The following is a 22504-nucleotide window of genomic DNA, read 5'->3' as shown; positions in this document are numbered from 1 at the left end:
TCCTTTAATTGTGGACGGGATTTGAATCCAGCTCATTTAAAATGAGTGATGAAGTCGGTGAACTGCAATAGATTGTAGCCGTATACAATATTAGTTGAGACTGACTGTGATCATATGGTATGCAAGCTCAAGTGTGCCATACGCCACAAATACAGTAGGCTGTCGAAATAATGGCACATTGAGATCGGATGTTTACATACAGCGCAGATGTATTGCAGTGCCAAAAAAAAAAAAAAAAAAAAAAAAACCGGAAAGTCACGTGATTACTTTATTTGTTTAAATTCGCCATTTTGAAAGTGAATTCTGAACTGATATTATTATTATTATTATTATTATTATTATTATTATTATTATTATTATTATCATCATCATCAGTTTATTCAACAAACACCCCTGTACAGAAATTATCTAGGAGGGTGGCGCATACATACATCCAACTAAACTTATTAGAGTGAACATAGGATAAAATATCCTATTAACACAGAGGATATTTTATCCTATGTGATAACATAAGATATATAAACACAGAGGAAAAATTACATACATTCAGAAATCATGCATTCAAAGAAAAATCACAAAATTACAAAACAATATAATATATATACATAGAAAAATTACAAAATTACAAAACAATATACATACATAGAAAAATTACAAAACAATATACAAAACAATATACATACATAGAAAAATTACAAAACAATATACATATATAGAAAAATGGCATCATCATTTACACCATGAATTGGTCCTCATTGTCATTCTTAAGGAATACCCTCAGTCCTATAAGTCTTTTGGAAATATAATATATTATTCATTTAAGATTTTTATGAGTTCGAGGGCACTTGAAGTCTTTCTTGAATTACGTTCTTCGTAATATTTCCAGTTTCGTATACAGATCCGCTGCAATGAGCTTCCTGTAAATTTTCTCATGGCAGTACCTGTCCGGGTCTATTTTGAGGTCTCTAAACAGCTCAAGAGTATTGGCAGGAAACATCCGCCTTAATCCGTCCGTGTTATTGAGAGCGCTTCGGAGACTATGAGGGTTGTGGAGGCGGGCTCCAGGACCTTACTACCAGATTTTCAATTTGAGGGTCATCTAAACTCCCAGCCAGAAGTTGTGCCAGAGTGCTGATGTTTCGTATTGTGATCATCTGAATCCACTGAGCTTTGTTCAAGTTTGCGTACAGTATGGATTTCGAAATTGTGAAGGGCTTTCCGGCAATCCTATTTAACCACCGGAGCAACCAGTATTCCAGGCTGAGAAATTTCCTGATATAAGTATTTGGAGCAGAGGACCAAATTGTCGAAGCATATAAGGATACAGGAACGATACATCTGTGGATATATTGGGTCACTGGCTGCTGGTTTCGAATCCCAGTTATTTCCTGTCTTACAGCCCATATGGCAGCAAGAGTTTTTGTTCTCGTGTTCTGAAAGTGCCTTTGGAAGGTAAGGCCCTCGTCCCACGTCACTCCTAGGTCGGTGTATGAGTTGACTTTCTTAATCTGTGCTCCATTAATAGATAATTTGATTTGATTTTTTATCTTCTTAGTAGTTATTGTCAGTTGTGCTGACTTGTCTGAGTTTAGCCACAATATATCACGGATTATACCACTGTTTTACATTTATTTTAAATTAAAAACCCCTCACTATGGCTCCTAAAGTTAATAACCCTCATACATAGAAGGAAAGAAAAATAACATTAAACCTTAGTGGAAATCTTGATATAATAATAGAAAATAGAACTGGCGTAAGTAGGAGTGTATTAATGCAGAATATAACATTGGATCTTCAACATGGTTATGTTTTTTATGTGCAGTTAATAAAGTTGCATTTTTAATCTCTCTGTATCTTATTTAGTCTCATTTTTTCTGCATTAAATAAATATTAAAAATAAAACTTTCTAGATAACGGAAAAATCGAAAAAACGGCATCTTGAATCCCCGAAGGTGCCGTTATTCTGAAAGTCTACTGTACGTGGCCCACACTGTAACAACCCACGGGCGCATTATAAAAGTGATGCTATTTCGGTTCTCTCCTTCAGTGAGTCTGTGGGTGTGTTCTTGTTTTATGAATAAAAAAAAAATAGGTGCGAAGACCATAAAGGGAAAGGAAGAAAATATGAAAAGTTTATGCTTTTACTAGTCACTGAGGAAACGGGAGTTCCAAGTCAGTAAAACAGATATTTTCCCCGCTAAATTCTTCGGTACTCCCGGTTTACTGTTAAAATCGTCAGTTAATTTTTTTCACACTTTTCATTACTTTGTGAATGTGATTAATCTTATTATGAACCAAGTAAGTGTTGTCGTCAGCTGCCAGTGTTTGATAACTTGGATGTCGCCATTGAAAAAGCAATCAGCAGAGGACAGGTGACGAGATCATCGTAAGGAACACTGCTAAAGAAATAGTTTTGGTAAACCAGTGAACATACAACTAATCAGAACCTCCTGTTTGACAGTTCCTGACACGGCCCCCTTCCTCCCCCCACACACGAACACAATCGGTCCAGTTCAATCGAAGCAGAGAGAGAGACAGAGAGAGATTTCTCTGCCCTTGGTGCATTTATAACAAAACTACGTACACATTTGAGTGACGTCTTATATTTTTTGAAAAGTTATTATTAATAAAGGAATTTAAAATTAGTAACTATTTTATTATGCATTATTATTATTCGATGTATTTTCTAATTAATCATAATTTTAATAGGAGTTTAGCTGTTTTAATGGGATAGTTTACGTGGTCACTGGTACATACATTGTGCTTTAGAATCTATACATCTCCCAAAAAAAATGCTAGTTATTGAGTGGGATCTGGTATCTGGAATGCCGTAAAAACAATACGATGAGCTTAAATAATAAAAAAAAAAAAAAAGATGGAAGGACACTATTTTTCCAATTGAACATTTTAGCTTATTTTTGTATAGTTGTCAACTTCGTATACCAGCTCACATATATATAGCTTCGAATAGAATATAATCTTTCGTAGCAACTGACTCTATTGTTTCCTTCATGGCATAGTAATGCCAGGTGTTCACAGGCAAGCTATTATTTCAAACAAAATTACTGTTACAGATGACGCTATTAATGACACCTGTAAAAAATTAAAGTTAAAGCTTTGCATGTGGAAAAAATAAGTGTTCTGCCTTATTTTTATTTATTTATTTTTTTTGCAATCTCGTAAGAACAGAAAGTCTGTCAAAGGCGGATGCAATATCCATAAATGTGACATCTGGACTGTTCAGTGTGCGTTTTATTCCGCCACAGATCTGTAGAAGGTTCATAGTATGTGGATATTCCTTTGAATGCTTTGAATACAAGCATGCAGGGCGATGGATAAAGTTATGGTTATTGGATTATTTTAACAGTACTTTTTCGAAAATTGGGCAGCTGATGGAGATGGTCTGTAATCTTTCGTAGTTTTTAGATTAGGCATTTTTAGTCACGGGTTTAATAAAGTTTCTACGCCGTCCGGAATGTTGGCAATTTTCAGGGTGTTTTTGAATGCTCGAAGGAGTAGATCGAGTTGCAGGGGAAGTTTTGATTTAAACAAGTGGGGGAAGGACCATTGAGCGCTACAGAGACCTTGTTGGGCAGACTGCCGGTGGCCAGTGCAAGCCCAACCTTGGTCAGGATTATGAGTATAGCTGTCGTCAACTTCTTACTGGATCAAACGAAGTATTTATTCCAGCGATATCTTTTCCAGGGTCGTGAAGGTCCATTCCGTAAGAATGACTTTCTTGTTTATTTTGTTTCATGTGCGATTCTTCTACTCGTATCGAGCCTGTTGTACAAAATTCGCTGGGGTCTTGAATCCTAGATCTCACACAAGCTGTTTTTGCATGGTTGTACTTTCTCCTATTTTCATATGATGGACATTTCCTAAAGATCTTATAAGATCGCTGCATTTTAGTATACTGGTAGGTGCAAACCACATTTAAAATATCAAAATTGTAAATATTAATTTTGACATACTTTATTTTATTATAAAAATACTGGAAATTTTCATTTTCCTGTTTTTTTTTTATCGCAAATTGTTTCCTAATGAGAAATAGTTTGAAGCATTAGTGAACGTTTACAGAACGTTCACAGCCGTAAGAATAAATGTTGTGTTTAAAAGGCTTTAATCATAGTCAGTTCTGTCTTGACTTGTAAAATTTCTTGCCGACAGAATAAATAACTCGTTTCTTCGTTTGTTCTGCTACAAAGGAAAATGGCAATTAGCAATTTTTTTTTATTTTTTTTTATTTCTCTCTTTCTTGGAATAGCATTTAATGATGGATAAGAAATAAAACTCGATATAAACAGATTACGCTTTTAATCCTCTTTTTTACTTTGCTAAATTAGTCTTTTTCCGCGCTATTTACCTGTCCACAAACGAAGCAGGATCGAAAAAAAGAGAAGAAAGTGTAGTCAATTAAATACATAACAAGCGCCCGCTTTAAGCTAAGTTAATTTCACGGTGGCTTACATTCACCGAGTAACTTCACAACAAGCGACATCTAGTGGGACTTTCTTTCCACTGCTATTGCCATCAATGAACACTTGGAGAGGTCAAAACTGAAACGGCAATTCAATCGACCGCTGCTGATTCCCCCACCTCCACTTAAATCCCTCGGTAAGGTCCCTTTACGGCAACAGCTGCAACTTGCTTCTGCGATTGCTCGCGACGTTCGGCCACCCAAAGGCCATCTGCCCGTAAAGCTCTACAAACGGAGTTGTCGGGGCTGATTTTGGCGTATCTTCCATCTCGGCGGACAGGAGTACGACTGAATAGGTTCAGCCGTCAAGGCTTGAGATAGAAGCGACAGCGTGTGTAGGAAAAGCTGGGGGAAAGGGGGACGTGTAGGCGGAAAGAGAACGATTCGAACCACACTTGCTTACTGACTACTCAATGGGCCACAGAAATATTTCCTTCAGATTTTTCTGAATCCTCTTCAGACATTTCGAAATATCGTACATACTCAGTTACTTGCTGTCGTGTACTGAAAGCGAATACAGTCAGCTTCACTACTTGGCACCAAATCCAAAACCCCACTAAAGTGGTTGCTATGGTAACACATGAGGCTCGCTTCTGGTTTGCGATTCATTTATCGTCTGGGAAGAGGGAGGGAAAATAGAAGAGGAAATCAGCTGAAAGACACGTGGTTTTTCTCCTTTTAAGGAAGCATCGGTTTATGCGCTCTTTACTCACATAAAATAAAGGCACATAGTGCATATAAATGTTATGCGTCTGCAGAAAGAATACAAATAGTTTCGTAATTTAGTAAACCGAAACACAATATTGCATGCAAGGTGAAATTAAAATAGTTATTTAAATAGAACGAAACAGTACCTTTTTAACCATAAGGGAACATTGTCATGCAATGAGCATATAAAACCCTTGCTGCTGACGTATGCAGTGAATGAATCTATTTCTTACGATAAATGCATATAAAGAATTTCTAGTATCGGTTATTTTTTATTCATTGCAAAATGAAAGATACAAATTATCCAAGTAGACCTGTGTACATAATTGTGGATAAATTAAGTTAAATCTAATTACTGCCCCGATTGAATAAATCTTTAAGAATTTCTCCAGTCTCTGACAGGATTCGAAACCGTACTTCAATAAAGAGTTACATGTGAAAACCACTATACATCCACCCACCCACCCACCCGGGACTTAAAGTGGTCAGTCCAATGATTACTTTTACGGGTACATAGAAATTCGTGTAATGGAATGCTATTGATTATTAGGCTTTCCGTATTTTGAAAATATACTTTGAGTAAGGCGCCTCCGTAGCCAGGTGGGAAGGAGCAGCAGTGCGTACCACACGCTTCTTGATTAAACCGGGGTTCGAGCCCGTCACCACCAAATACGAAGGATGTGGAAAGGTCAGGGAATGACCATCGCATATCCCTGAGCAATATGGCCTTAGTTGCTAATGTTCCTAAAAACCAAACAAACAACAACAACCTTTGAGTAAGCTTATAGGTTTTGTTCCGCAGCTCTTATACAAATCATATTCTCGAATTTAGATCTGCTCATGTTAGCCTTAACAAGATTGCATGTGAGATGAATCGCTTCCTTGAAATATGAAACAATAAGAGCTTACGGTGCACACAACTCTGACGCAAGTTATAAAAGAAAAACTCAATTAGTACTCGGTCCAGTCCTCTAGTTTTGAGTGTGATAATGCTTAGTGACGATACCGCAGACGAAGCATAAACTGTATCCTAGTGTTCGAATGCCCTGAGTTCGAATCCTCTCAGCGAATCTACGTTTGATCTATTCACTAAACTGCGTGATTCTATACGTATGGCTTTATCCGTTTACGTACATAGAAACACGGACTGTATTCACAGAAGTGCTCGCTGGTAGTACTCGCAGCTGTGTTTGAGAATAGTAGCAGTGATACCAGCACTCGGCACAGATTACAATTTATCCTGTATTACCTCGTATAGCCCTCCAAATACACTCTATTTGCAGACCTCTTCCATGTGCTCCCGCTTAGAATACAGCCATCGCTTACTCTCTCTCTCTTGCTTTATCAGTACCACACATTCAGAGCTTCTCTGGATGTCTCTGTCTATGGAGCCCAGGAACAGCGGGACCCCATTCCAGATACATAAGTTCGTGAGGGGGGGGGGCCCTTTATCATCTAGGACCCTGAGAAGTGACCCGTGCGTCCATGGGTGATCAGCCTATTCACATTCTATTGCCTACAATGCATATTTATCTTTATATTGCTTGCTGTTTTCACTGGCTAACTAATATCTATGAATCTAATGTAATTTCTTTTGGACCAGTGCCACAACATATTCTTCCGTAAGAAGCATGAATTATAATTCAGATATTTCATGAATTAATGTAGTTAATGCCTGAAATATCTGCATTATAAGTAGTAGCGAAAGAAGCCAACATCATATCGGAATAATCAGTTTCGCCTATTCACAGTATGGCAAATGAAGTTTAATACTTTTAAATGAAAGGTTTCACTTGGGGAACAGAAATCCAAGTTACATATCAACTTGGAGGAGGGGTTAAAGGTAGTTCAGGACGAAAAAGACGGTAATTATAGTACACTCAGATATGAACTTTATCGTGCAGTGTAAACAGGCTTCCAAGAAGGCATACAGTGTCCTGTCTATGTTTTGTAGGACTTTGGAAAATAGAGAGAAGAATGTCATTTTCCCTTCGTATAAGACGATAGCGTGACTGCATTTAGCATATTATGTTCAGGTCTGGAACCCTTCCTAGAAGTTCCAGGAACGGTTCAAAGAAGGAAAACCAGATTGGGGAGGGGCGCTAATTCATATTCATATGAAGGTCGGCTTAGAAAGTGAGGGTTGCAAAACCTGACAACTAGACATCTTAGTATATAGAGCCCTGAAGGGATCATTAAAATGAACGGAGGATGTATATTTTTACTTGTAGGTGAGACAAAAACTAAGAGTCACAAATATAAAATCTTAGAGAGTAGGAGAAGGCTGGATCTAATGAAATTTACCTTCTGAGCGTGTGTTGCAAATTATTGGAATAAAATATTATACGTTGGTCGAGGCGTAGCGCTGGAAAATGGATTTGGATAATCACTTTTTAGCGATGGAGAAGGTATGAGTGATTTTTTTTTCTTTCTTTTTTTTTTTCTTTTTTTTTTTTTTTTGCAGACAGAAAAATTTCGCATTCTTGCATCGTGTAGCTATTTTAATACTAAAATCCCTCCGCAGTATTACTACTAGACATGCAAAATTCCTGTATATCATTAAAAGAACTCTATGCACTGTTATAGCAGCAGTTTTTTGTGCACTGCTCTTTGAATTTTATGCGGGACTGTACAATTTTTCCTCGATAGTTTTCATACTCTGCTAGCAGAACAACATATTATTTGGTACCGCCCCAAATGATATGTTATTCTGGGATTTCCTTAATTGCTACTTTTCATTTATCGCTGTTAAACCACAATCATTTCCCCCCGACCCATCTGCTTTGTTTATTTAGATCCTCTTGAAGTGCTATACCCTAATTACTGTTATTATCCACTGTTCCCACCTTTGTATGACAGCAATTTAGACATTAAACTTTAAATACCTACATCAGTATCATTAATAAATATTAAAAAGAGTAAGGGACTCAATGCCGACCTCTGCGGAACTCTACTAGTCACATAGTCCATGAAAAGTAGTGCCCATTAATACCTACTCTGTGTCTCCTACCACTTAACCATCTCTCTGTCCATACTAGTAACTTCCTCCTAACGCCACATTGTACACGTGGTACTTTATCAAAGGCTTTACTTAAATCTGGAAGCCACGCCCGAAGAAATACATGGAGCTTCTAGAGAAGATCAAGAGAAGGAAAACCATAGTTGTGATGGACGGTACCTACTCTCTCTCTTTCATGTCTATATGACGAAATGTTCTCAGGTTTGATTCCCATTGCAAACAGGAGGAATTTTTTCTATAAAGTCTTGTTGCACTCGCTACAATAGTCGGGCAGAGGTACAAGGTTTTTCTATCTGCTTACATGCACGCAGCTTTTTTCTTCGGAATTAAATTACAACAATCTCAACCCAAACGTGTTGGACGTCACACATCTTTTTCCCCCGTAGGTTGAAATTTTGTTTACTTTTTTGAATTACCTTTATATTCTACTTACTGTGCTACCGCAATTTTTTAAAAAATGGATTAGTAACTTATGTTCTAATTAAAGTATGTTAAATACAAGGCTTAATAATTACCGAACAGAATCGCTGTATGGTAGGTTGAAATGAACAGGTTATAAACTCCTATTATCCCATGTCATGAAACCAGTCCTAGTTCTTCAGATGAAACTGCAAAACTATTTTGAACTGCAGAACTATTTTGTATTATTACATTGCATGGCACTGTAGTTTTATTTGGCTTCTGGCCAATTTTCTACAATCTACTCCTAATATTTTTTTGTTTTTTGCTGCATATATAATAAATATTACTAGCTACGAAGAGAGAGAGAGAGAGAGAGACCCGCAACTGACATATGACAATGTCGCTGAGGAAAATTAAAAAAATGCTTCAGTTACAATTTATAATAACTAGTAAAGCCATTAAAATGCTCTTGATTTCATTTTATTATAAGAAGACGATTTTATATAGCTCAAGACGCCTTGCAATCTTATCTCCGTCATATTTACTACTTATTCTGCCAGTAGGGGCCAATAAAGTCATCAAATAGGAAAAGCTCATTCATAATAATACTAGATGTTCTTCTGCACAATAAGAATGACTTCTTTTCTATTGTTAATGATCACGACTGTGTCCAAGAGACCCGTAAACATCGAAGTTTAACGGGAATGTGAACGTGAAGGGAAACTGTTTTACTGATGCAGAAAGAATAAGGCGCTCTAGCAGCTGGAGGCCACTGTCAGTTTGTTCCTTAATTATTGCTTTGCCATAGTTATTATACATACGGAAATATTCACAGAGGCATTGAGATGTCCGAAAATATTCAGATAGATAAAAGTAAATGGGATGAATACAATTGCGGTGCATTTATGGGATATTTGACTTCAGGGTGTGTTGCAGGAAAGAGTTTAAGATGTAAATATAGGATTATTGTATAAGTTCACTTGCAGGTCACAACGACACTCAGATATGTGAAAATCTCCAAATAGATAAAGTGAATGGAATGAATACAATTGTGGTATACGGGCTAGGGTGTAGGGAAGGAAGGAGAATTTTAAGTTGTAGATAGAGGATTATTATACACTGTCCTACAAAATATTAGGGAACATACCTCCTTATCAACTAACGCACGTAAGGGTTTGGTCTTTTTTTTTTTTTTTTTTTTATAGCGATGGCAGTAGAAATCCTTTGTGGCAGGGATTCAACTAGGTGTGTGCCATGTCAGGTTCATTTCTAAGGTGCCTGGATCGTGTGAATATTCCAGGCGATCCTACAGATATGTACTCGGCGACTGGGCGGATCATGAAAAGTTTTACTCTGCATACCATTTATGCACAGTTCGCGCCTTGTGGGCTATAACGTTGTTGTCCTAGAACAATCTTTAGCCCTTTGGGTAAAATGTCAGCATTGTGAGATTTGCTTGATCATCAAGAATGTTGAGACACAATCGTCAAGTGACATGGCCCTCCAGAACAACGACAAAACTCGTGCCGCAACGCAAAAGTACTCTCCCATACGAGAACCTGCAAAGAACGTTAGATGCATTCGGGATCCATCGCTTTATACATTTCCTACACTCCCATGCTTATTAATGAATGTTGTTGAAGATTTTCCTTTTAAACACAGAAAACTAAAACGAGCAATGAAAATGATGAAAAGGTACTTTCAAGAGAAATGTTCAGAACCATGAGCTTGAAAATTGGTGTATCTGAAACGTGCGGTCTTACAGAATCTCGAATTGCCAAATTTTTAAAGACCCAAATATCCAGTTCAAAAATTCAAGATCTTGTATTTTCATTTGTTCATTAAACTGTGTAACGTGGATAATTCGAAGTTGATGGGACATCAAACTTATTTTGACTTGCCCTAACTTTTAATTATCCAACCCCTACATTTTACTAAGCATGTCAATTTATCTTAGAATAAACCTTGCACAATAATAATTTCACGAATGTGATCTGTCCTGGAAAACTAGGAATGCAATGCTTACATTTTGTTGTAAGCCGTTATCCGTTACATTTTCAGAAATGTAATTCATAAAGGCTCAAAAAAAAAAAAATCAATTTTGTTTCTTCTCTTCCCCTTCTACAAGCGAACATTTGAGATGTATACGTTTCCCCACCGCCTCAAGTATAGAATTTAATATTAATTTAAAGATAACTGTTCATATTGTCCTGAGCTTAAAATTCACGTACTGTAGTTACGCAGATTCCATGAAACTGCATAATTGTTCAAGAGGTTTGTTTCGCGATGTGAAAATGAGAAGGGGAGATAAAAAATTCACAGCGAACTTCTAATGGTATTTGAATTGTAAATGATCCTGTAGAGTTTTTTTTTTTTCGTTGCCACTGAAAATATGGAAAGATTTATATTGACAGCTAATAAAAAAAGAGAGAAATCAGTAATGGAAATGTCACAGTAGATTATCGGGAAGCTGATGTACGGTACATACCTTTACAAAAATTTACTTAAAGAAGCTAGTAATTTTTGTCTGGCTTTGTTTTTTTTTTTTTTTTTTTTTTTCATTTTTAAATCCAATACAAAATCTAGTTCGTTCAGAGATTGAAAAATTTTATTATTCACACTGTCTTCTGCTTCTGCATATTTGCGTAACTGTTCAAGCATTTTATTTGCTTCACTAGCTCTAGGTGCTGATTCTTCTTCTGATGATTCATCTTGATATTATTTCGTTACGTCATTGAATGTCACGTTCCTTAAGTTCTCCAGGTGTAGCCACATCTGCATCAACATTAACATACATTTCATATGAAATTTTCAGTTCCTTCATTCTTCAGGTTCTGAGATCAGAATATCTTCTGCAAGAAAGCTAGCCACCATGTCTTCATTTTGTAAAGATAGTTTGAGCCCAGCTTTATAAAAACAGTTTGCAAAGGTTTCTGGCTTAACATGTCTGCATGCTTTCGCTATCATGAGACTAGCATCCAAGAGATTAATTTTGATCTGCAGTTTTGAAGAAATGTTATCACCGATTTTTGCCACCAGCAGCCATGATAAATGTGTTTCAAATTCCGAATCACCCCCTAATCTATTGACTACACTATAGAGGTTATGTTTGATCTTAAAAAGATTACTTCGATCCCTTTCAAATAAGGGATATTGCTGTGAGCTGTACAGTTGTCAAGAAAGAGGAGAATTTTCCTATTTTTAGTAGAAAATGTTTTGTCTAATTTAACTAATTTAACAAACCAATCTTTAAAAAGCTCGCTCGTCATCCAGAATTTTTTTGTTAAACTCGTACTGCACTGGAAGGCTTTTAACTTTTTTGAAGAATTGGAAAATCGGTTTTGCCGATTTTCCAATTATTAACAGTGGCAGTTTTTCTGTGCCATCCATATTCGCTCCAACCTGAATTGTCACTCTTTCTTTACTACTTTCTCCATTGCTGCAACGATCACCTTTAAAAGAAAATGTTTTTCTGACATGCATTTAAAAAAATAAACCAGTTTCATCAACGTTAAAAACATCTCTCGGTTCATACTTCATTAGTATATATGGCAGACTGTTAATCCAATCGTTTGCTGCTTCTTCATCCACTGAGACACTATCACCCCAAGGTCGTACAAATTTAATGTTGTTCTTTTCTTTAAATCCTGCCAGCCATCCCGAAATTGCTTTAAAATTACTCTGCTCCAACTTTTTAGCAAAATTTCTGCTTTTGTCCTTATCATTGGCCCACTCAATGGAATGTTTTTGTCACGTACCTGCTTAAACCACTTTAATACACACTCTTCAACCTCAGGAAGATCGTCCCTCAGAGTCGTTTCTGTTTATACTCCGGGACGACCAAACGGTCAGAAGATAGACAGAATACAAGAAACAGCACCGTATTCAGCAGTTTCCTTTGTCCATTCTGTAAATTACACGATTCCATTATCTTCTCTTTGTTTTTCAGATAAGTGGACAGCAGTTCGGCTGAATTCCATATTCTTTAGCGATCTCATACTTATTCTTTATTCCTTCTTCTACTTCATTAATCACTTCGACTTTTTTGGCGAGTGTTAGGCTTGTATATGTACCGCATTTAGCTACCAGTAGCGTATTCAACTCCAAAGTACTGTATACTGTACGGTTATAAATGATTCTAGAACTAGGGGCCATAATTTCAAGTTACGGGGGGAGATGTTTAGACTGGATTGCAGGAAATTTTATTTTAGCCAGCGAGTTATAAATTACTGGAATAAGTTACCTACATTAGTGGTGGCGGCAGACAGTTTGAGGAAATTCAAAGGTCAGCTGGATAATTACCTACGCGAGGAGGGAAAGGCATAGGTTGTCTATTTCCTTTTCTCTTATTAATTTTTTTTATTTTTTTGTTTTCTTCTTATTGTTATTACTATTTTATTATTATTATTTTATTTATTTATTTATTATTTTATTATTATTATTACTATTTTATTATTATTATTTTATTTATTTATTTATTATATTATTATTATTTTATTTATTTATTTATTATATTATTATTATTTTATTTATTTATTTATTATATTATTATTATTATTATTTATTTTATTTTTTATATTATTTTTTGTTTGGTGCGGATAAGCTATAGGCTTCCTTGCACCATGTAGCCATTGCTAATACTAATACTAAACATTTTTCAAAAAATCCTTTTGTTAGAAAGTGTGTAATTATGCTTATTTTTTAAAAATTATTTCAGAAACATAATATCTGGGACCACAATTAATCCAACCCAACGGATAGATTAACTGAGCTCCGGACAATTGACGTTTTATTGCAATTTAATTTTAATTATTATAATATTAAAAATAAAATTATAAGAAAATAATAATTTAATTTCTGGATTTTCAAGATTACACCATTTCATGAATACGGTGAAAAAACTGCTGTTTGGCTTTGGAAGTCAAATGACGTATTGAAAAGCCGTCATGCCACAAAATCAACTCGTTTTCTGGTTTAAAAAAAAAAAAAAAAAAAAATTAATGTTCGAACTAAAGAGATGTTAAAGCATAAATCTTTTAAACTAGGAGATTTCTGCGTTGTAATTGCTACAGTGGCAAAAAGCTTTTAAGTTTTTTTTTTATTATTATTCTTTATTAACAATACGCTGTGATCATTTTGCTTTCAATGGATTTTGTAATAGAAATACCGATACTACATGGAAACTGAGTACTAAGGTTAAGAAAATCCAGTTGTTTTAGATAGGTTGACTGCATTTCGTTCCTTTCTAGTGCTGTAGAATTCGCTAGAAGTTTCGTTGGAATCGACTGCAACTGTTTGCCTTTCTCAAACAAAAAGGCCCTAGTAGATCATTTAAGGCTTTATATCCCAATTGAGAAATTGTGTGTAGAATTGGTGCGGAGTTAAACCGTAGCGACGCAATCTTGAAGTGTTATTCTCTTTATTGAATTTTCAAGAATGTCTTGTATCAGGTACGCGCTACAAATTTTATAAGATATAGCTAACCAAATATTTACTTGGCATATCAAGTGCACACGGAAACTGGTATAAATTACTGAAAGTACCATGGTTTTGGCCATCTGTAGGGCTAGCAGTTATTTTTGACAGTCTGCCGTTATTTTTCATATAACGTAATTTCAGATAACCTATAATAATATGACCTTATATCAACTCAAATACTGCTACTTTGCTTAAGCTAATTTAAACTTAATGCTATTATTTATACTATATTTAGTATATCATAATATGGTTAGACTGGCATATAACTAGCAGAAACAGATAGCTTATGTTGTTATTGATGGCATATATTGAGAGTCGCTAGCCCCATGATGACGTACCTTTCGATGTAAGCCTAATTCAATAATAACTGTTAAAATTTGGTATTTTTCTGTATTTTGGATTTTGTAAATATGGAATTATTGGTTTGTTTGTTTGTTAGGAGCATTAGCAACTAAGGCCATATTGCTCCGGGATATGCGGTGGTCATTTCCTGACCTTTCCGCATCCTCCGTATTTGGTGGTGACGGGCTCGAATCCCGGTCTAATCAAGAAGTGTGTACTACGCACTGCTGCTCCTTCCCACCTGGCTACGGAGGCGCCGGAATTATTGGATTTTGTTTGACTATATACATATATATATATGAGTAATATGGAAAGAAAGTTAATAAATTGTAACAAACTGTAATTAATACTTATGGGCAAATGCACTTACTAGACGAATTATGCATTTTAATTATATGAGGAATTATGCATCATAATATATATATAGTCATATCAATTAGAATAAGGTTTAAAATAATAAAATAATAAAATAATGCCAGCAGTACGGCAAGACAAGAGCGAAAAAAACAAAATTAAACCTAAATTCAAATCTAACAGGGAGGGAAGAGAAAGGTAACAAGAATAAAAATATTGCAGCGGAAACTCTAATTTAGAAAATCTAATTATACGAATAATAATTCATTGAAATTTAAAAGCCAATTAAATAGAAATTTAGCGGTGCCCCCTCTGATGGGCACCAGGTCCAAATTTATGTGAAATATCACCAAACAGAGATTTAAACCACTAACAATAAAACATATTACATAAAACATAAGACATATTTAAACCACTAACAATAAAACAATATAACAATAACAATAATACTGCTGGCATTATTTTATTATTTTATTATTTTAAACCTTATTCTAATTTATATGACTATATTTCAAGCATCATGTAGAGGAATATGCTTTTTTCTGCTTCTGATGTGTGCTGTACCCTCATTTTTATTAAGTAATACTTCTTTTCCAACATTAAATATAATGTTGGAAAAGAAGTATTATTTAAATATAATTATATATATAATATCAGCTATTCTGTCCGTGTCTTTTCTGTATTGTTTGGGTACATTTTATACTAAATGAATAATATAATGGCTCTAAGAAAAATCCTTAACTTTGAATTGGTGATGTATAAAATGAAAGCTGGTTTTTGGATCCATTATTAGATTCTTCTCTTTGTTTAAAGAACGACGAAGGTTGTTAATCGAAATTCCTGTCAACTATCTTTATATCTCCCATTTATTGTTATTTTTTTTTTCTTACTTCTCTTTTTTCCCTATTTCTTTGTGGTCTTCCTTCCTTCTCTTCTCTTCTCTCTCTCATAATTCTCCCTTCCCTAATTTTTAATTTGGTAGATTCAGACAAGATAATTCTTACAAATGAACATTTAAATTATCGTCTGTCTTCTCATTACTGACCATTGAAGTAGGCGGGAGGAAGGGCTGCCGTTTGTTGCCCACCCAGTAGAGAGCTTTGCCAAATTTTATCTTGTAATTTCATATGGTCATTATGCCTAAGAATTTTTTTATATCTATTTTTTTTCACTGGTTTGTGACTCTAAGTTTGGCTTACTTTCAGTTTACCTAAAACATTTTAGTGCGCGTTACTCTATCTTGTGACTTCTTATTTCTGGCAATTTATATCCAGATTATCCTGAATTATGTCGCTCTGATCCATTCGTCTGCATTTTAAAGCCCTCTTATATATTCTCTCATATATATAGGAGAGTAAGAGATTCTTACTTTTAACCGGCTGATGGACGAGTCAAGAGAGATTAATCCGAAGTTCACCTCACTTCGGATTAAACAGTGTTTCTTAACGTGTGATCCGCAAATCGCTAGTACGATGTACAAGCGTACACTAATAAGAGATTAGTAACTTATTCTAATTTTTAGAAAGCTAGTGGTACAATTTTTCAAGTATGGTTCTATGGTCAGTATCTAAAAAGTCTCTTAAACAATACTGACACAATACTAGTGTTACAGTCGATTCGGCCCGACACCTCGGACCAACCCACACACACACAAAGTTATTGGTATATACAAAATTTGTATAATCATCGCCTCGCTTTGCTGTGGTAGCTCATTCACGCTTCTCCTCCCCCGCTTTCCACTCGTTTTCTTCCATAAACCAGATCGTTTTCCACCGCTTTCGAGATGTTGAAATCGCTTGCTTTTCAAGTCGGTTATATACATAGCATGCAGAGAAATTTTTAGCTCTCTCTCTCTCTCTCTCTCATCATCAAAATATCGAAATTCCGTAGTGACAAAAATGAAGGCAAGCAGACGTAACGGGTGCCATGGAATCGGAAAGTATTTTAACGTGTTTATTTGCCGATTTAACACAGTGCCAACAGGCCATGCATTATTCATCGGAGTTACACCCTCTTAGTGAGCCTGCATTATTCATAAGGAGCCGTTTTATTCCTCATTCCGCTGCCACCTAATGACACACAGAGGAACATCGTCTAAATCGAGGAATCTCTGCAAAATTATGTATATAGACGCAAGTGTTCATGGGAATTGCAGAATCGCGTTATAAATTGCATGGAGAACTTTTATGGATGCATAATATTTAGTTTTAACATTCGTCTATGTGGCATGTCGCTGTGCAAACTCAGATGAGCCTAAGTGACCTTATTGGATAAAATAGGCAAGATCAGCATTACGCTTATAACACTATATGGATTTCCGGGTGTGAACTGCGATTGGCTACTACACCGTAGACTGGTGTACTAGCTTGGTTGTGTATTTCCACAAAAGTTAGAAAAAACTCGATATTTCATATAACGAACCACCGACTCCTATTTCAGAAACTTGACCATTTGGCTAGTAAATAAAATCCTGTCTCTATTCAGCATTGTAGTTTCACCATTAGAGTCCAGTTTGTCGGATTTTAAAGTTTGCTGATTAACTAGTGAAAACCAAATAAATATCAGTGTCTTCTGTATCGCTGTAGTTGGTAGGCTTCAAGTGAAATTGTGTGTGCCCTGCTGAGAAGCGCGAGGCTGGACGTCTTTCTGCACGAAGACTGGCCTTGACAAGTACTGACATACTGCACGAAAGAAGATTGTCATTAGTATTTATGTTGTTTTTATAGACACTGAAGTAAAGTTGTTTTTTCCGTCCACTCTGTTTTTATATACTTGCCTCTCATCCCACATTAGCTCTGCCTCCCGTTTTTAATGATAGTGGCAGTGTTTCTAGAAAGTTGCTACGTTCGTGTAGCTGAAACGAGTTGAAAGAAAAGAGAAAAATCGGCCCACATAGAATGTGGAAGAAGATGAAGAATAATAGAAGAGTACTGTTTGTTGGCCGTACGCCAGAGAAACATTTCATTAGTCCTGAGACGATACAACGAAATATGGGGCAACCATTTTAAATGTCATTAGTTGAAGCTGTCTTGTATCGGATTTATTCATACTTCTTTCTCTCTCTCTCTCTCTTTTATTTAGCATCAAGAAACAATGCACTACAAAAGAAATAAAATAAAATATAAAAAAAACTGTGATTTCAAGGTCTCACCGAAAAATGTAATATTTGCTATATGGAATGAAAACTTTTAGAGTTCTGTATACGTTGGAATCTGTTAGAATTATACAGATTCCATTAGAATCAGTATATTGCTGATGAAGGGGTCCATTTTACACTGAAAGCTACATTCTTGTCATTTGTCATTAAATTTATTACTGTAGATATACAGTATCATTAATCTCCTTACACAATGGAATCCAGTACAAAAGGCCCATTTGTATTTATACTTTTTAGAGTTTTTTTTTTTTTTTTAATGGAGAATTCACCTTAACTACCACTTATTATTATCATTCAACATTAACTAAAATATCCGCTACCTCTTGAAATTTGGTTCAAAGGTATTTGAATAAGAAAATTAAATGATCAAGTAGGTATTATGAATGCACAATCGTGCATTTTAAACCTATGTGTGTCAGATTAATCTTGAAAAGAGTGGTCTTGGAAGATTTCCAGATTGCCTTCATTCTTGATTTGAAAAGGTAGCGACATCAAGACTATTCGCTAACGTTCCAAAGCTATTCGGTCCGGTGAACTAGCTAGCAGAGTGACCCATTTTAAAGTTGTACTCTCAAAATATAAGAATTATTTATCTTTCTATAATGCCCATCCATCATGACCCCTAAAGATAATACTCATAATATGGTAGAATGATCGCGAGAAAGCTGCAACTTTTCCTTGAGACCAAACATAGTTTTGTCCACCAGTAAGCAAGGTGGTTGTGTCGCACTAAAAAAAATCATCTTCCACCTAATATTGCTTTAGTATAGAAAAGCTGTTCCCTTTTGCTCTGTGAAGGGTGCGCGTTCTATATCTTGATTCTTCTTAATTTTATTCTCACTTGTGAATGGTCGCCTTCAGCATAGAGACGTGTACAGTATAGTCAGAATTACCTTTTGTTTGGGTGATATGTTCAGAGTTGCAGATCCGCTGAAGGCTCTGCAATGTCTACCTTACTTCGCAGAAATATTAAACAGGTTTGAAATGAATATCTATTCGATCCACTTTCCTCTATTTGTTCATTGAAATTTGTCTGTTTCTTTATTCTGATTCTCACTTATGTTCATGCGTGAAGACGGTGAGAGAGTTCCTCTTAGCAGCTTCCATTCTTAACGTCGCTATTCTTTTCTTTCTTGTTCTTGACCTTTTTAAACTTTTCCTTCCTCTTCTTCAATTTGTGCTCTTACGTTCTTTATCTCTACATTACTATGTTATTATTAGTTTTTTTTTTTTTTTTTTTGACAAAATAACTAGGCCTGTGTGGCGTCGCTTTGGATTCTCTCAGTAAATTGTACGTGTTGTGGTCAGTTTGACTGTTTTGCCCTATGGAAAACCCGAGTTTATGGTTAAAAAAATAAAAAAAACGAGCCTTACTTTTCATTATTTTAAATTTATTTAGTTTTTCTGAAAATAAAATTTCTTATAAGCCTCCAAATAATCGCCTGGTGCTTGGAGGTAAAAGCTTTCTAGCATAAATATATCCACGATTTATTGTTTCTTATTGTATCTGTTTTCTTGAGAAATTCATGTTTCTTCTTAGTTTCTTCCGCAAATGTTGACACTTTACGTTTTACAGAAATAAAGGTAAAACCGTAGCCATGTCGAATCTAGAGTTATCAAAATAACAAACGCGTCAAAGACGTTTTTTTCCCCCATTTTCATTCTCTAAGTGTTTCGCTGTGCATGTCTTTGAAAAACCTGACGCTTTGGAGCATTATGTGTCTAAAATGGAAGTTACAAGTTAGGTTTTTTCTTTGGAATCTTTTTTATTACCACTTGATGCGCTCTAACTTTGGGATGTATATTTTCTCACGGGACCAGCCGACTGTGTATTTTATTATTATTTTTTTAATTCGTCTTCTCCTTGTCTAACTACTTAGACACTTTTTTCCTAGTACACCAATAGCAGTACGCTGAAATGCTGAACATCTCACCGTTGTATTGATTTTTTTTTTTTTTTTTTTTTTTTTGAGATTTCTGCTTCTTCAAAGACCTATAATTTTTTAGTGTTGTCCCTAATTTGTTGGAACAGTTGGATTTTATTTTATTTATTTCTTTCAAGTAAAGGAAAAGGGAAAGGTTACATCTACCCATAGACAACAAACATTTGCTAGGAGGGTAAACATAACTATAATAGATTAACAATATAATATAAAGGATACAGATCAAATTTTTTACAGCAGACTAAGACAATGTTCAAGATAAATTATCTAAATAAATTCAGCACCCCACGAAGCACGGTGCGGGAGAGCAGGCAAGTTGTAGACGGCTGTCCGGAACAGGAGGGGAGTGCAGTTTGTCCTTAAACACAGAAGCCTACAGAGAGAGGAGGAGACTTGAAACATCCAAAATTGCAGTATTGCGTAGGTATCCGCAAAGACTTTGGATCTGTAGGTCCTCTCCACGCAAATCGCCTCGGGTTAATATTTAGGTCGCTCAGGAGACCAATCGTGTTTGTTGGAAACATATGACAGCGAGTTGATTTGGTTGAGGGCAGGTCGGATCTTAGATGTTTGGTGATTAGTTGCTCTTCTGTTATCTTTGGGTAGAATGATGAGCCTATTGATGATGGGATCATCTAGTCTACCCGAAATAAGCTTCGAGAGGGTCATTGTATTGCGAGTAGTGATTATTTGTTTCCACGGGGTCATTCCATGCAGTGAGTGCAGTATAGCCCTAGAGATAGTAAGGGGATGTGAGAAGACCGAGGGATTGCAGCAGTCAATACTCAAGCCCCAAGAACTGCTGCAGGTAGGTTAGAGGAGCGGAGGACCAGTTTTCTGACACGTAGAGAGCCACGGGTACAACACAAGTTTGGATAAATTTAGATATTAGCTTCTTGTTGCCGTAACCAACCAGTTCCTGACGAGCAGACCAAAGGGCTGCATAGAATTTGTTTCTTGCTTCCTTGAAGTGCTCCAGAAAAGACAGATTCGAATCCCAGACCAAACCGAGGTCCCTGTGAGAGTTGACAAACTTGATTTGATGTCCGTTTATAGAGACGTGCATTGGGATTATTATTTACCTCTTCATGAACGTCATCCGGGCTGATTTTTCGGCATTTAGCTCGAGTCCAATGTAATGCAGAAAAGTGTTTACCTCATGTATTTGCTTTATTGCAGCTCTTTGGACTGAGAGCGCTTGTTCCGGCTGATCCGAATGAATGAAGAGCTTCAAATCAAATCATCGGCGTACGAAATCATGTTTTGGAAATTTGCCAGCAGAGGTTCCAAAGCAGCTGCGAACAGTGCTGCTGACAAAACGCTGCCCTGTGGAACCTCTCTGCAGACAGTAAAGGAACAGGAGTCCATTGTACTCTACAAGGAGCCGTCTTTTCTGAAAAATTTTATTGAGTACGGTGAGGAAGTTATCGGAGAACCTGAAGTAGTTCTTCAGGATGTTAAGTAAGGATGTGATGGAAATCCTATCATATGCAGCTTATCATATCCTATCATATGCACCACGGTGTGAAGGTGGTGAGGTCTGTGGTGGAAACAGTGCTCTATAAGTTAGTTAGGATTGCCTTTTCAAAAACCTTTAGGAGCAAAGAGCCCACTGAGATCGAACGAAAATCCTTTAGTTTATGTAATTCATACTGAAAAGAATCTATATTTCCCCAGTATAAGAGAATATAATATTTCGTCACATTTTAACATAATTTTGCTGTCACACTTCTGACTGCAACCATTCTCCATTAAATATTATTCTAATTTTCACCAGGGATTTATTTTTTTATATTTTAAGTGGATGGGTGATTAATGGATGGAATGTTTTCATATACATGAGAGTTCCGTTTTTTAGGTAGACTTCTACTCCATCATCCAAAAAAATTTCAGAGACAGTGTCAAGTGTCACCAGGTTTATATCTGGCGAGACCACCTGCCTCGCCAGATCTCCACGACATCCAAATTATTATTATGTTATTATTATTCAATTTATTGCATATGCTTCACCCCTGAACAGCGTTCAGCTAGGAGGGTGCCTATATACATTATAACGTAGACAGCAGACATAGAAGTCGTACATAAATTACGCATATATAAACATTAGTTTCTATACAATAATACTACAAATAACATCCAATCGATCAAATAAAGCAATACACATATATACAGTGACACAAGCAAAAGGTAGAGACATATAAATGCATATGTATCGTAATATATACAACTAACATATATACATCCAAAAAAAATAATAATTTAAAACAAATTAATTAACCCCATGTTTTACCACAGAATCTTCTACCGGAATCTCTGTTCCTACTTCAAGCTTCAATCTCTGGAAACTCGGCGAACTGTTCTTGATTTAAAACTGTTGTACCACATCTTCGCTGGTTCAACCTACCTGCCGGATCTTCTATGCCATATTGACCTTCACGCTCCAGCCGTGGCTACTAGACAGAAGACTACATTCCACATCGGTAATTCTAGATTAGAGATATCCAGGAACTCCTTCTTCAAAAGAACATTGGCACTCATGAACAAGTTTGACTTGGATATGGCTGTGAACAAGAAACAATTTCACAGAACTATTTGGAGTAGGTTGACCGATTGACGGATGA

The 22504-nt window shown here is 35.9% G+C and overlaps 1 protein-coding gene across 1 annotated transcript in view; it reads left to right on the top strand.

The window, feature by feature from the left end:
- The window catches only part of LOC150086802 (IQ motif and SEC7 domain-containing protein 1-like), an 829530-nt gene that overhangs the window by 122939 nt on the left and 684087 nt on the right, over positions 1-22504 (top strand). The window lies entirely within an intron of this gene.

This window comes from Mastigoproctus giganteus, chromosome 4, assembly GCF_048544385.1.
Source record: "Mastigoproctus giganteus isolate SK-2022 chromosome 4, ASM4854438v1, whole genome shotgun sequence".
Taxonomy (NCBI): domain Eukaryota; kingdom Metazoa; phylum Arthropoda; class Arachnida; order Uropygi; family Thelyphonidae; genus Mastigoproctus; species Mastigoproctus giganteus.
Note: the sequence above shows the minus strand (reverse complement) of the source record. Positions and strands in the feature narration are given on the sequence as shown.